This window comes from Fukomys damarensis, unplaced genomic scaffold (assembly GCF_012274545.1).
Source record: "Fukomys damarensis isolate Sample0158 unplaced genomic scaffold, DMR_v1.0_HiC HiC_scaffold_39, whole genome shotgun sequence".
In the NCBI taxonomy this organism is placed as follows: domain Eukaryota; kingdom Metazoa; phylum Chordata; class Mammalia; order Rodentia; family Bathyergidae; genus Fukomys; species Fukomys damarensis.
Window position 1 is genome coordinate 103,483,919 of NW_022900951.1, and position 16,978 is coordinate 103,500,896.

Consider the following 16,978-nt stretch of genomic DNA (forward strand, 5'->3'; position numbering starts at 1 on the left):
AATTACTCAACACAAGATATCTTTACACTTGTGTATTTTCATTAATTTCTTCCAGCAATGCTTCTTGGTTTCAATTGCATAAATATTTCACGTTCTTGGTTAAATTCATTTATGATTATTTTATTAGTTTGATGCCATGGAAAATGGTATTATTTTCTTAATTTCAGTTTTGGATTATTCATTGTAAGTTTATGGAATAAAATTGAGTTTTAAAGATTTGTTTTGTTTTGTTTCTTGTGATCTCACTGACTTCTTACTGTTCATTAATTCTAAAACCAAATTGAAGTCAACAACATAATCGATCATACTATGTGCAAAGAAATATAATTTTACTTTGCTAAATTTGGATCCTATTTAGTAAACTAATCTTTGCCTACTTTCTCTGGCTAGAATCTCCAAGACTGTTAAATAAGGTGGAAAGCATGGTTATCTTTGCCTTTCTTTCTTGTATTAAATTAAAAGATTTTAAATTAATGTCCATTTCTATGTATTAAGTCAGTTGTGCATTTTTGTATGTGGCTTTTATAATGTTGGCACATTTTCATTCTGTTCCTGAATTTGTTTATTTTTGTTATTATAAATGAATATTCAACATTTCTAAATGTGTTTTGTTCATCAATTAGCATATTCTTTTTTCCTCCATTCTATGTGGTATATGGTAATATTTTTTGTATGTGTAATATCATTGCTTCCCAGGAATAAAGCCTACTTAGTAATGAGGTATAATCTTTTTAATAAGCTTGTAAGGTTATTTTAGTGAGGACTTTTGCTTCAATATTTTCAGCAGATATTGCCCTCCAATTATCTTTAGTTGTAGTGTCCTAATGTAGCTTTGGACAATTAATATATAGCTTTTAATAATGGTCCAAACATTACTTTGGACAATGGGTACCTTTCAAATGAGTTAGGAAATATTCTCTGCTCTTCATTTGTTAGGAGATATTGGGAATTATTGATGTTAGCTTTTCTCTATGTGTTGGGAACAATTCCCCAATGAATCCATCAAGTTAAATGTTTTTCTTTGTCAGGATGGTTTTGTTTACTATATCAATCTTATTGCTAGTTATTCATGTATTCAGATTTTCTTCTTCATCATGTACTCTGCTGGGTTTTGTGCTTGTAGGATTTGTTCATTCCATGCAGTGGTCCATTATACTGGCATACATTTTTCATAAACTATCTTATCAATTTTTATTTCTATAGAATTAGTATTTGTCCCAAATGTATCTTGGATGTTCATATCCAGTTTTTATTTCATTTTACTTAATTTAATCAGTCTAGCTAAAGGATTATTTATATTTTGGAACATCTACCTTTGGCTTTAAATTCTCTACTCTTCCTCTGATATCTATTTTATTTACCTCTCTTCTAATCTGTATTATTTCTTTGTTTGTCTTAGATTTGGATTAAGCTTATTATTTACTTTTTGTCATTCTTTAAGTTGTAAAATTGGGGCACTCATATGACATTATTTTTGCCTGCCGTGTTGGGAAGTAACAAAAGGCCTTGAATTTTCTAGAAAGGTGCTCTAACATTAAACCTCATCCCCAACACTGGAATTGTTTCATAAGTAATCAGTTATAACACTAAATATCCTTCTTAGTATTGATTTTTTCTATGTCCCATAAGTATTGTTACATTACCTTTTTGCATTTATTCTTTTTTAAATTTTCTGTATGATTTCTTTGACACATTGTATAAGTTTTTGGTGTTTAATATCCACAAACTCATGATTTTTCCAATTTCCTTCTGGGGTTTATTTCTAAATGCATTACACAATAGATAATTTGTAAGATGGCTCTCTTTTAAAAAGTACTAAACCTTAATGTATGGCATAACACATGACCTATTTTAGAGAATTTCCCATATATACTAAAGAAGAAATTCTTATGTTGTTACCGATTCACGTGTAATGTATATGTCTCTTGGATCTAGTTATTTTACTGGATTATTTAAATTATTTTCTTTTCTATGCTTGTTCTATCCATTATTAAGAATAAGATTTCAAATTCTCCAACCTTATTTTAAAACTGTGTATTTCTCTCTGTGATTATGTAAATTTTTGCATCAATTATCTTGAAGGTTTGTCATAATGTCATAATTGTTACATATTTCTGTGTTGAGGTTGTAATATAATATTCTCTACTTCTTCTAACCTTTTAAGATTTCAGCTTCCTTTCTGTCATGTCAGTTTATACACCTGTCTTCTCTTTATTTTATTGTTATTTATGGAATAACATTTTAATCACTTCATCTTCAGCCTACATTTGTTTTTGGATCTAGTGTGAGTCTATTTTAGACAGCATATACAGTGGTACTTTGGTTCACAAACTTAATTCTTTCCATGATTCTAGTTGCATTTGTCTCCTAAATCATATTATAAAAAAGATGTGGAGTGAGGCAAGATAGAACCTAGGTAAGATTCTCTGATGATCTCTTTCTGCAGATACAATTTGAATAACAATTCATGTAGGCACCTGTCTTCATATGAGTTAAGAAAATCACGTGAGAGTCCATAATACTTGCTTTTAATAAAACAAAACAAAAAGCAAGCACTGAAGAAGGAAGGGAGAGAACAGTTCCCTACATCACCCCTACACCAACTACATGAAGTATCATGTGGAGAGACATCTTATTCTTGGAGTAAGCAGAAAGATATAATTTAATATCTTAGACATACACAGGTCAGAGCTAAGAGCTTTTATTTAAAATATTATATATAGGCATATTTAAAATGTCTTATTAATGTATCCTTAAATGTAGAATAGTGATGTTTGCTTTGAGAAATTGGTGTATGCATAGAACATATTTTCATCATTTTTTGTGCCTTTCCTCCCCCCTCCCCTCATTCTTTCCCTCATCTTCAAAAGTTTGTATTGTTTTCCTTACTATCTCTTCTTTATTTCATTTATTGATTGATTTATATTTTAGGTTTGTCATATAAACCATATGATATTTAACCTGTTATGACAACTTTTAGACCAGCTCTGGCATCAGGCAGAATTCTGTGCACTTAAAAAACAGACATGAATTTCATTTAACCAGCTCCAAATTTGTAATGGATCCGGGAACGCTGTCTTCCCAAGTCTGTGCACATTCTTGTAACTATGATATCCAGGAAGAACCCAGTTTATGATCACCACAAGTGGATTAGGATCTCCCTTCCCTAGCACTACTCGAGTCTTAGGGTAGAGTGAAACCTTATGATGTAAGACTTTCATTCCCTGGAGTTAAATGAGGTGGTTTCATAAGATGTTGCCCTGGAACTTATTGTTGACATAATGATTCATCCATGGAGATTTAGCGCAGAGACACGCGAAATACTGCAGTGTCTAACAACAGCCTAGTAACTTTGGATGAGGCACCTAGGCCTATCCTGGCCATGAGTAGAGGTTTACGTGAGGAGTCAATGTCTTGGGTCAGTGCTGGTGAACCTTTTAGAGCCTTTGGTGATAACAAACAGCCCGCTGTCACAAGAGTGTAAAGGTTTCCCACCACTGCCCTAGGTACTCTTATATTTCTGAACCATAAATGAACAGAGTATTTCTGAACCATAAATGAATAGACCTAGGCTTAGTTTCCCCTTATGTAACGGAACCACTACAACACACTAAAAGCAGATTCTTGACAAATCTGAATCTGAGTTTCATCAAGTTCTAAGATAGGTGGAAGCGACTATAAGCTCAGAGAAAATAAATAATCTACCTTGAACTGGAAATACAAATACAAACAAAACCAAATTAGGAACAGTGGACAAACACATCATTTTTCAGTGCTGAGATAGTGTTTAATGCCAACAAATGAAAAAAATAATGTGCTCAAAGGCAAGCTTTTCTAAAATATTCAGTTGGAGAAAAAAAAATGAAACACGAATTAGAAATAAGGAAGGCTTAAAGAAATTTTAGGACAGTAAAAAAAGTTCAAATGTTTTAGTTTCTGGGTTTCAAGAAGGACTTGAGAATCTCAAAGGGACACACTGGATATTCAAAAAAACTAAAAACAGGAAACTTCCCAAATGGAAACAATGACACAGATACCCAGTTATAGCAAGGTCAGAGGTCATTACTCAAATGTTACTTCATCAGATTTACCTCAAAACATCTTATAATCAATCTCTCTCAAGTGCACGATAAGAAAAAATTCTCAAAGCTACAACAGGAAAAAAAAAACATATGGGAATGCACAATTTGCCTGACAGAGAATTTCTCTAGAGAAATGTTCTAGCCTAGAAGAGAATGACCATGAGACTTTCTCAGTATTGAAAGAAAAACACCTCAGTCAAGAGCAATGGTTTTTCTATAAAATGGAATTTTACTCAGCCATAAAGAACGACAAAATAGATTCATTCATAGGAAAATGGATACATATTGAAGATATACACCTAAGTGAAATAAATAAGTCACACATGTGTAAATACCGAATAATTTCCCTGGTGTCAATAATCTGCAACAGTGCATAAGATTCTAATAAGATTACTGACATTTAGAAATGGGAAGAAAGGAGCTAAAGGTGTAGGGAAGGTGGGATGGGTAGGGGAAGAGTAAAAAAGGGAAAAGAAAAAAATGTGAGAGAATGAAAAGATGGAAATAAAGTGTTTGTAGATGGGGAGGGGAGGAGGGGGTGAAGGGAGGGCAGAGGTAAGGGGAAAAAAATGAGAATCAAGACTTGTCATGTAGAGGTACAAGATCCCAACAATGAATGTAACTGTATTGTATCCCTAAAATGTACCAATAAACTCAATTAAAGCTGAAAAAAAAAGAGTAATATACTCAGGAAAGCTCTGTTTTACAAATGAAGGAGTTGTAACTTCTCTGTTAAAAAAAATAACTGAGTGAACATATCTCCAACATAATTTCCACCACTCCTGGTCTACAAAAGTTCTGAATGGAAATTCTACAAATTGAAAGAGACATTGGGCCAGGGATTTAGCTCAGTGATTCTGCCTCCTACCTTGCAAGCAGAAGGACTGGAGTTCTCTTCTGTGTACCAATATAAATAATTAAATAAATAAATAGAAAAAAACCATGTAGAGGTACAAGATCCCAACAATGAATGTAACTGTACTGTATCCCTAAAATGTACCAATAAACTCAATTAAAGCTGAAAAAAGAAACGAAAGAAAAGGAAAGTGGTATTAACTAGTGAGGAGTAAATATAGGAAGGTATAAAAATTTTGGTAACAATAACTATACACAATATTCAGAATATTCATATTATAAGAATAGTGCATAAACCACTAATGTCTTTAGTATGAAGACTAAAACTTTAAAGGAATAGCTGCACTAAAATGTTAATTGGTAAGCAATATGCACACCCATAAAATAGTATATAAAAAACTCAAAATGGCTGAAAGTATAAAATTCAATTGGAGAGTTTTCTTACAAGTACTTTCTTTAGTTCTTTTGTTTGTTTTTATTTGTTTATTTGGTTCTTACCCTTATGATCTTTTTTATGTTGCTATTATTTCAAAATAACTTGATTTTTGTAAGCCTCATGATAACCACAGTCATATATTTTAATGGATGAAACTGTATTAAGCATAGAATTAAAACACATTCCTATAGTGATTCACTTAGGCAACAAGGAAGATTATGAATTAGAAAGAAAGTAAGCAACTACAAAAAAATTTAAAAACAAGGTACGTAATTGTTGCTGGGGCTTTAGCTCAGTGTTTCCGCCTCCTGTCTCGCAAGCACAAGGTCCGGAGTTAGATGCCCGGTATCAAAAATATAAATAAATAAAATTTTAAAAAGATACGGGATTGTTGATATAAAAACTTTACCTATAAATGCTTACCTTGAGTTGAAGGGAAGGCAGGGGAATGGGGGAAAATATAAGAACCAAGATATATCATATAAATGTACAAATTCCCAGTGATGACAGTCATCATACTGTATACCTAAAATGTACCAATAAACTTAATGAATTAAAAAATATTTACGTTGGACTTTCCGCACCACCCAGGCAGGGGTCCAGACTGAATTGTTCTTTATTCAAATCTAACTTAAAAGCAAATTTTCACAATGTCCAAAGCCCTTGATGTTCTTCAAATGAAGGAGGAAGATGTCCTAAAATTCCTTGCTGCAGGAACCCACTTAGGTGGCACCAACCTGGATTTCGAGATGGAACAGTGAATCTACAAAAGAAAAAGTGATGGAATCTACACCATAAATCTGAAGCAGACCTGGGAAAAGCTTCTGCTGGCAGCACGAGCCATAGTCGCCATTGAAAACCCTGCTGATGTCAGCATCACATCCTCTAGGGACACCGGCCAGAGCGCTGTGCTGAAGTTTGCCGCTGCCCCTGGATCTGCTTCTATCGCTGGCCTCTTCGTTCCTGCAGTCTTCACTAACCAGACCCAGGCAGCCTTCCAAGAGTTGCGTCTTGTGGCGGTTGTGGAACCCAGGGCAGACCACCAGCCCCTCACAGTGGCATCTTATGTCTATCTGCCTACCACTGCTCTGTGTAACATTCTTTTCTGAGCTATGTGCACATTGCCATTCTATGAAACCAGGGAGCTTACTCAGTGGGTCTGATGTGGATGCTGGCTCAGGAAGTGTTGCGCATGCGTGGCACCATCTCCCGTGAACACCCATGGGAGGTCATTCTTGATCTCTACTTCTATAGGGATCCTGAAGAGATTGAAAAAGAAGAGCAGACTGCTGCTGAAATGGCTGTGACCAAAGAGGAATTTCAGGGAGAATGGGCCTCATCAGCTCTGGAGTTCACTGCTGCTCAGCCTGAGGTTGCAGACTGGTCTGAGGGTGTGCAGGTGCCCTCTGTGCCCGTCGAGCAGTTCCCTACAGAAGACTGGAGTGCTCAACCGGCCACAGAAGACTGTTCTGCAGCCCCCACTGCTCAGGCCACTGAGTGGGTAGGAACCACCACTGATTAGTCTTAAGCATTTGTTCTGCGGACACTTAAAAATGGAAATGAGGTTGATGAAAAATTAAACACAAGTTTCCCCCTAAATAACTATATTGAATGCAAATGGATTAAATTTTCTGATTAAAACACGTACAGTGAATAAAATTATTAAAATCGTTTCTCTGGCGTGAATAAACTGTAATAGTACATAAGATCCTAATGAGATAACTGACATTATGAAATGGGAAGAAAAGGGCTAAAGGTGTAGGGAGGGTGGGAAGGGTGGGGGAAATGTAAAAGGGAGAAGAAAAAATATGAGAAAATGAAAAGATGGAAATAAAGTGCTTGTAAGTGGGGAGGGGAGGAAGAGGTGAAGGGAGGGCAGGGACAAGGGGAAAAAATGAGAACCAAGACCTGTTATGTACAGGTACAAGATCCCAATAATGAATGTAATTGTACTGTATACCTAAAATGTACCAATAAATTCAATGAGAAAAAACTATTTTTTTTCTCATAAGAAACTCACTTTAATTCTAAGGACATGCACAGGCTAGAGTAAATAGAATGAGATATTTTATTTAAGTAGAAAGCATAAGAAAGCAGGACTAGTCATACCTATATCACATAAAATAAACTTTAAATCAAAAGCAATGAAAGAGTCAGAAGCCAGGTGTGGTGGTGCATGCCTGTAATTCCAGCACTCAGGAGGCTGAGGCAGGAGGATCGCTGTGAGTTTGAGACCAACCTGGGCTACATAGTAAGTTCCAGGTCAGTCTCAACTATAGAGTTAGACCCTGTCTCATAAATAAATAAATAAATAAATAAATAAAGAGTCAGAAAAGTCATCTAGTGATAACAGTGTCAATTAAAAAGAGAAAATAGAAATTCTGTAATTTATGCACCAATATTGAAGTGCCAAATGTATAAAGCAATCATTACTAGACATAACGGGAGAATGAGATTTAACTGTAATAATATTGTATAGCAATCATTTCAGCAATGGATAGATTAAGACAGAAACTTAAAAGTAGAATTAAGTCCCCACTAGATCGAATATACCTAATAGACACTTTTAGAAAAGTGTATCCAAGAGCTGCCATATACACATTTGCCTCATGAGCACGTGAAACATTGTTCCAGATATTCCATATAATAGGCCACAAAATGAAAATTAAGAAAATTTTAAAAACTATATTCATATTGAGTATTTGTCCTGAAATAATTCAGTGAACCTAGAAAACAATAATTAGAAAACTTCAAGAATCATACAAATCAAATTACTTTTGAAGAACAAACAAACTGAAGAAAAAAATAAAGAAGGAAGTTAAAACATTTCTTGAAATTAATGAAAATGGAGATACAACGTACCAAAACATATAGGACATTGCAAAAGCAGTACTAAGAGGAATGTTTATGGCAATCAATACACCAAAAACACAGGAAAAGCTGAGATAAATAATGTATCTCTATATCTCAAAGACCTGAACAAATAAGCCAAAAAATTAGTAGATGGAAAGAAATGATGAAGATGAAGACAAAAATAAATTAAATTGAGTCTAAAAAAATCAAGAAAAATCATCAAAGGATCTGATTGTTTGACAAGAAAATCAAAATAGACCAATCTTTAAGAAAAAGAGAGAAAAGACTGAAAATCAAAGATGAAAACAAAAACATTCCAACAGATAGCAGAGAAGCACAAAAATTATCAAACATTATTACATGCAACTACATGCCTATAAATTTGATAATCTAGAACAAGTAGACATATGGAACTTACCAAGAATGAATCATGAAAATAATAGAAAACATGAATAGATGAATCAAAATTTACAAGGTTGAATGCGTAATAAAAAGATTCCCATCAAAAAAAAATTTAGGATCACATAGCTCCAATGCTGAATTCTATCAAATGTTTAAGAAAGTATACTGATTCTTTTTCATTTGTTAAAAAATAGAAGATAGAGGTATTCAAGAATCAATCTTTGTGTTTAGAAATATTTTGACACTAAAACCCAATAAGCACACAACAAAAGAATAAAAATATCCTACAAGTCAATAGCTCTGATGAACATAGATAAAAAATTCCAAATACTAGTGAAATGACTGAATACATCATCATGGGCAAGAGGGATTCATCCTATGAATGCAAAGATATTTCAATATATGAAATCAATAAATCAATAAATTTGGTATACCGTAACAACCAGAATGAAGAAGAAACTATACGGGCATCTTAGGAGGTAGCTGTGCCCCCTTTTTGTTTATGTAATTGTGTTTTTATGAAAGATGAGTACACTCAACAATGGCTTGATTTGTCCTTTGAGTTATTCATATGTCACAAGGACTTATAATGTGTCTAACTGACTTAGCTGTCATAACAATTTCTTCTATAAAGAGCATCTGCTACCGTGGTTAGGGGAGAAAGGGCATAGATTCAATCCAGCTGCTTCAAGCTGTGAAGGGTCACTGTAGGGAAGATTGCACTTAGGGGCCCTCTTCGGGGAGCTAATTTAATAGGCCTTAAATGAAAATCATGTTGCAATTATTAAACTCAAATTACAAAGTCAATCTGACAGATTTTGGTTTAAAAATCTAGCACACTTCTTGTTGATTTGACCTGTATGATCACCTGGAGTTTGGCAGCCCATAGGCAAGAATAAACAAATATTTTAACAAATTAGAGCATTATAATCAAAGTATAAGTACTAAAATAAAAAAACAGGTTGGGGAAAGAGCCATATTTAGAAACAGTTTTTAAAGGACTAAAATAGTTATTGTAACCTCTTGGCTCTTAAACCCTTTTACTTATGAAGTTTGTACATAAGTTATGTTTTGTTATAATTTTTAAAAATTTTAGCTATAGAAATTGAACATTTATTTATTTATTTTGGTACTTTTTAGGTATACAGTACAGTTGCATTCACCACTGGGGTCTTGTACCTTTACATGACAGGTCTTGGTTCTCACTTTTTTCCCTTGTCCCTGCCCTCCCTTCACCCCCTCCTCCCTTCCCTATTTACAAACACTTTATTTCCATTTTTCCACTTTCTCAGATTTTTTTCTTTTCCCTTATTTCCTTTCCCCTACCCTTCCCACTTCCCCTACACCTTTAGCCTTTTTCTTCCTATTTCACATTGTCCATTATACCATTAAGATCTTATGTACAATTATAGTTTTTCACACCAGAGAAACTATTTGGTACATACACATGCATGACCTATTTATTTCACTTAAGAGTATAAGCTCAATATGCATCAATTTTCCTATGACTGACTCTAAATTCTCATTCTTTATGGCTGAGTAGTACTCCATTAATAGAAAATTTAGTAATAAAAAAAAACAATTTTAGCTAAAAACTTTAAAAACCGTTGTTGAGGTCTATAAATTTTACCCTAGGTTTTTTATTGACCCATAACAGTGGTAATTCACCAGTGTAGGTGGAAACTGCCAATATGGGTCACCAATTGGAAACCCTCCTTATATAAAGCTTTACTAGTATGGTGTTTTTTTGGTATAGGGGATCAATCCCAGGTTCTTGTGCTTGCAAGGCAGGTGCCAGAACCACTGAGCTAAATCCCTGGCTCTAATGAATTTGGTCTTGACTTAATATATCTTTGGATTATACTTTTCTATTGAGTGTTTGAGGCCAAGTTAAGGTGAGACCTATACTAATTAAAATTAACCTCTCTATCTATCCAGGCCAAGTCTCCCCAGGAATTACTTTGAATCCTGTATCGAGCTTCTCAGATCCCGTCAGTGTCAGCCATCAGGACGTGTCATGGCCTTGCTTGACCATGTTGCTTTCTGTGAAAGCATGGGAGGTTTTTTCCTATAAGTCACACTCCTTTGGCATACTATTGATTCTTGCCTTTTTTTGGTGTCCAACAATCTCTCTACTCAGAAGGTTGGGTGACTTACCAAGGTTGTATTGTCTTGTAGAAAACATTCATCATGTCCTGGGTTGTTTGTAGATCTTGAAGGGCCAGGGCCAAACAGTGGCTGACTTAGCCCAGTTACCTTTCTAATTTTGGTCTCTAAACTTCAGTTGTTGAACACCCAGAAGAAAAGATCAATAACATTAGCATTGCAATGGGAGTAGTGAACTTAATTATAATTTTACTTGGATATCAACACTTTGAAATATGAATTATAGTTAGAATACTGTTATTTTTTATCAATCATGGTTGTTTAGTATTTGAATTCCTGTAAAATGTTAACAGAGGAAAAGCTTCAACCCATGAGCCACATGTAACGTTTTAGCATGACAATCATGATAACATTATCTTTGTAACACACCTAAATGTCCATCTTAATATAAAATAACCATTGTTAAATGCACTCATTCTCCTCCAAAAACGCAGAAATTTTCATCTAAACTGTTATCCTTTGATACGATGCCACTTAAAGAAAATACATCAGCCTGTTATCATAAGTACCTGGAGTGTAAGAAAAAGCAAATACCTGACTCAAAAGAAGGTTATTATCATAAATAATGGATTAGAAAATCTGTTCAGTCAGAAAGCATGAATACATTTAGTACACCAGAAAATTAACAATAATGATGAAATCTTCTGCCCTTTAATTTAGTTTGGTATCCAAAGAGTCATTTTCAATAAAACCTTCTTTTTCCCACCAAAAATTTAATCTTTTGAAGATGACCAGTGTAAGCATATCACATAACATATTTAGAATTTAACACTTTGATGTGGCTGGGGATTTAGCTCAGTGTTTCCACCGCCTGCCTCCCAAGTGCAAGGATCCGACTTCAATAGCAGGTACAAAAAAATAAAAAGAAAGGTACTTTATAGAATTTAACCCTTTGATGGCAAATGATGTAAATACATTACAATAACGTATTTAGTAACATTCGTTGATGTAAGTCCCTTATAAGACTATGAAAATTATCACAGTCAGTCTGCTGTAAGATTATGGAAACTTTTGAGGTCCCCCCACAGAAAATATTTCCATGTGGCTGCTCCTTTGTTCAGTGAGGGGAGGGGAGTCCCATTTAACAGCCTTTCCAAATCTGAGGGTCTCCATTTAATTACCTCGATGAGCCTTTTTCATAACCTACCAAACCCAGATTGTAATAATTAATACATTATTTGTAACCAATTAAAATTTTGGAATGATTATATTTAGGCAAAAATATGCATTACATCATTTTGATCTGTTAGCAACCTGGGGTAAAACAGCATGCCTTTAACTTTGGTAGCATTTATCTATAAGCCACTTGAGATTATAGTCAAATAGCTTTTTAAAAAAATATGAAGGCAAAAAGTAAGGAAAAATAATGTTGAGCTCAAACAATATAGCTGTATGAATGATCAGACAAATGGACATATAAGAAACAAACACATATGACAATTTATAAAACTAGAGTGCACTCAAATATATTTAGCCTAACTGAATTATAACATCATTTTGTAATTTTTAGGTTCATAATTGTAAATGAAACTAGTCAATTTTCTTGTAAGTCAATTAATGGAGATTTCTTATAGTACAGGAAAGAATGAAAGTTCTTCATGTCTGTAAATGTAAACCTTTTATAACAAAATTAAAACCAATAAGCAAACACACATATTTCCTTTATAAATCACTTCTACACACCTTCTTGATGTACCTAGGTCTTCTGGTCTTTTATATCTCTATCAAATTATATCTTTATCCTTCTATCAAAATAAACACAAACATTTTTTATATCAAAAGCATATCTCTGGGCCAGGAATTTAGCTCGGTGTTTCCACCACCTGCCTCGCAAGACCAAGGACCCGAATTCGATCCCTGGTACCAAAAAAAAATAATATCTCTTTTACTTATAGCCTTCTTAATACTTTCCCTCCATTTCACTAACTGTAAACCTTCTATAACAAACTTGTCTTCAGCTGTTAAAATTTTAGTGTCCCCTTTATTTTTCTGTTCTCAGATTGTTACATTTCAAAATTTGACTCTTTGTCAATAGAACTGTAGTAACTTTGAGTTCTCCATCAACAAACTACAGAAAAGATCAAGTTAACCCTGTAATTAAAATTCAACAATTTGCAATGCACAAGAAATATTTTAAGCACACTAAGTAAACATCACCTCAAATTGTAACAAAGATACATTTATCAATTAGCCAAAATTTGTAACTTGATTTCTTTTGTAAAATCTCTTGATGCCTGGTAGAGTACAGTTGCCGTTTCTCTGGCTTTGTTTTGGATTGCAGATCTTTGCAGGCATCATCAGGCTGATAATACAGTGCTGGCCTTGTGGTTCTTAAAGCCAGGGGTGATTTTCCTCACTATTTTGCTTTATGCTTTTCAGAGTCTTCTTAGCTGTTTTCATTCCATCACTTGTTTTCTCATGTCAGTTCTTTCCAAAGTAAGTGCAAGCACTTCTTGACCCTCTCTGAGTCTGACCACAGCACCCCACTGGCACCCCCTGGTGCATTAAACCAAGCAGTTCTTCTCATGCCCCACCTCCTCTGCACCTCTGATCTTAGCAATTCAGGTGGAGGGGAGGAAGCAGCTCAACTTCCTCTAGAGTGGAAGCCCTGGGGTTTTCCAATAAGAATGTCACTTTTTTTTTTTCAAGAAGCAAGTCTGCAGCATAAAAACAGATTTGGCAAACAGTTCTTATGAAACTGAAACTAAACAGTTCTCATCAGTGGCTGATTGCTGCAGACCAGAAGCTTGAGCAGCTCCCAGGCTCTGTTGTTCAAGTGGCAAAACAGCACACAAGCCTCCAAGTTGTCAAAGTCACAGTTAGTCTCAAGGGAGATAATTTTTCTTCTTTGTTGAGCTACTTGGATGTCATTTTTGACATGCCTCTTAAATTCCATATCTAAAGTTCTTGTTTGTGAAAAATGACAACTATATTTAACTATCTTTTGCACCATTTATTTCAACACTGCAGGCCAGCTTGGGCCAACAGTGAGTTTGTATATTTAATTATTTTTTGCAGCATTTATTTCAACACTGCAGGCTAGTTTGGGCCAAAAGTGATTACCCCATGACTACCTTTACTACCTTCTTGCATCTGAAGCACATACTTCATGGTTTGTTTTTTTGTTTGTTTGTTTTTGGTACCAGGGATGGAACTCTGGACCTTGCGCTTGCAAGGCAGGCAACCAAATTACTGAGCTAAATCCTTGACATAGCACAGACTTCTTTATGCTGGGATTCTGTGTTTGTCCTTTACATTGATGTGAGGTGCACTGCATCATGGATTCTTCTTTCTTTCTTTCTTTCTTTCTTTCTTTCTTTCTTTCTTTCTTTCTTTCTTTCTTGCTTTCTTTCTTTCTTTCTTGCTTTCTTTCTTTCTTTCTTGCTTTCTTTCTTTCTTTCTTGCTTTCTTTCTTTCTTTCTTGCTTTCTTTCTTTCTTTCTTGCTTTCTTTCTTTCTTTCTTGCTTTCTTTCTTTCTTTCTTGCTTTCTTTCTTTCTTTCTTGCTTTCTTTCTTTCTTTCTTGCTTTCTTTCTTTCTTTCTTGCTTTCTTTCTTTCTTTCTTGCTTTCTTTCTTTCTTTCTTGCTTTCTTTCTTTCTTTCTTGCTTTCTTTCTTTCTTTCTTGCTTTCTTTCTTTCTTTCTTGCTTTCTTTCTTTCTTTCTTGCTTTCTTTCTTTCTTTCTTGCTTTCTTTCTTTCTTTCTTGCTTTCTTTCTTTCTTTCTTGCTTTCTTTCTTTCTTTCTTGCTTTCTTTCTTTCTTTCTTGCTTTCTTTCTTTCTTTCTTGCTTTCTTTCTTTCTTTCTTTCTTTCTTTCTTTCTTTCTTTCTTTCTTTCTTTCTTTCTCTTGTTATCCTTTTTATTTTGAGTAGCCTCACTGAGCAGGTGATTGTTTTTGGTTCAAGCTTCCATGATGGGTGGCAATTGCCAGAGACTCATGCAGTAAGTCTCTAGTCCCCACCTGCCCAGTGTGTGACACAGGCCTAAACGAAAATCCACTAAGAGACAGAATTAGGAGAGAAAGCAGGGTACCAGGATGACCAATGCTGGTAAAACTGACCAAGGCACTGGCCAGTCCCAGGCACTGAATTCTATTTCCGGTCAATTAGGTGAAAGGTGAGCTATGAGTGGTTTCTATTTAAACTAGTATAAACAAGTCTCATAAAGGACAAGACAAAGCATTCTCGAATTAGGGACAGAATAGACAAAATGTATGATTGTAATTAGAGCATTGTCCTTCTAGTTTGAAGGTTTTAGCTGTGGGAATGGAATTTGGGGGCGAGTTACTCTGACCTTATCATGTGGGCTTCAGCTAGACTCACTTATATTAACAAGCCTGTTGTGGGGTTAACTCTTTACAGCTTGCTTGGGGCATAATCAGTATTATGGTCCTCTGCAGTTTCGTTTTTGTTGGATTAGATATCCATTTGAAATGATCAGGAATGCTGGAAGGAAATAAAATGGTTGCATGTGGTAAATATCCCTAGGGTTTTGAATCAGCCTGGATAAAATTTTTGTTTTCTTGTAGCCCACAGTTAACTTCAAGTTTGAAAAGTGACCCTGTATATCAAACATTCTACTTATTAAAATGTTTATATTTATCACGCTGTTTATATAAATATTCCAACAAGTAAAATATTTATATAAAACATTATTCAACTGATTGCAATGTTTATTATACATATAAAGGGTGAAAGCAAGACAAATACAGATTATCTAACCAAGCATCTCTCTTAAGCAATCTTTTGATACAATCATAAAGAGGGACAATCTAGAGAACCGTGTACCTACAATATATACAGTATATGAAGGAGATAAAAATATGGAAATTCTAAGAAAGACATTTCCATTTGAAATATTTTCATGGGCTGGGAATTTAGCTCAGTGTTTCTGGTGCCTGCCTCACAAGCGCAAGGACCCAAGTTCGATCTCTGGTACAAAAAAAAAAAAAAAAAGATAGAAATATTTTCTTGTTAATCATGAAAGCAGAAGCAGAGGAAAATTTGAAATGCTATTGAAACAGAAGTGGTTTCCTTATATAAGTGTTATCTCTTGTTCATGGGTGATTCTACAAAGCATAATGATTTCATTAAAAGGAAGAAAAAGGAGTCTCTTTTAGTATCGCAAGCATCTCCCTACCACTCTCACTGAGTAAGAGATTGCCCAGCAAAGCCAAACACTCTTGATTGGCAACTAAAATTGACAGTTATAAGTAAAAGTTCAAGTGAGCTCTAAATTATAATGCTTTATTAGTTAACAGTGAAACACTATCATCATTAAGAAGAACCAATAGACACTGTCTTGATTTATCACTGTGTGTGTGCTGTGGGAGGAGGACATAGATGATTCTTGCCTTCTCCTTAATAATAGATTGATAAGTAGTCATTTGAAATTGGGAATTCTAACATTACTTACTTCAAAGGACTAAGTGAAACAGTTTACATGTAGCAGCTATCACAGTAGTACCTCAGTTCATGATCTTAATTCATTCCATGGCTCTGGAAAGAGGGCCATGTTCACATTCCTCACCCAATGCAAAGTTCACAAACAATACCAAAATTTTGCCAAATGCTAATGTTTGCAAAGCAAATTGTTTGCACAAAGAAGCATTCATTAACCAAGGTGCTATTGAATCTGTAGACCATCTAGTGATAAATAAAAAAACACAAATTATTATTAAAAGTCACACTAATATTGTGAGGTCATTCCCTCTAATACACTTAAACTATCAATCAAGCATGACCTAAAATCCTTTGCTATGACCTTTATCCCTTGTATATCCTTTTGCTTTTCTTTATTCAATTAAATTCCGTGGTTAGTTATCTTGGTAATTATTTCTGATGCACATTTCCCCTACTGTGTCTCCCTTCCTTAAGCTAAATCGACTAAACCTAAACTAATTATCTATTTATTGCTCTTCTGCACTCATGCATCTGATTTTGACTGGGGAAAAATATATTCCACAAACTCATCTGCTTGTAAATCCAAGACCATACTAAAAAAGAGGAAGAAAGAGGAAAAAAATCACTTTTTCTTCCTGACACCTAATTTATAAATTTTTAAATCTTTTTAAATGATAGCATCTATTCCCCTATATCATTCTTTTTGATGATTTTCAATTTTATTGTACTAAGGAAATCCAAGTTATTTATTTATTTATTTATTTATTTATTTATTTATTTATTTAT

General features: G+C 34.3%; 1 pseudogene; it reads left to right on the top strand.

Moving 5' to 3' along the window:
* Window positions 1–6,023: 6,023 nt before the first annotated feature.
* Window positions 6,024–6,895, top strand: LOC104850900 (annotated as a pseudogene).
* The last annotated feature ends 10,083 nt before the right edge of the window (window positions 6,896–16,978 follow it).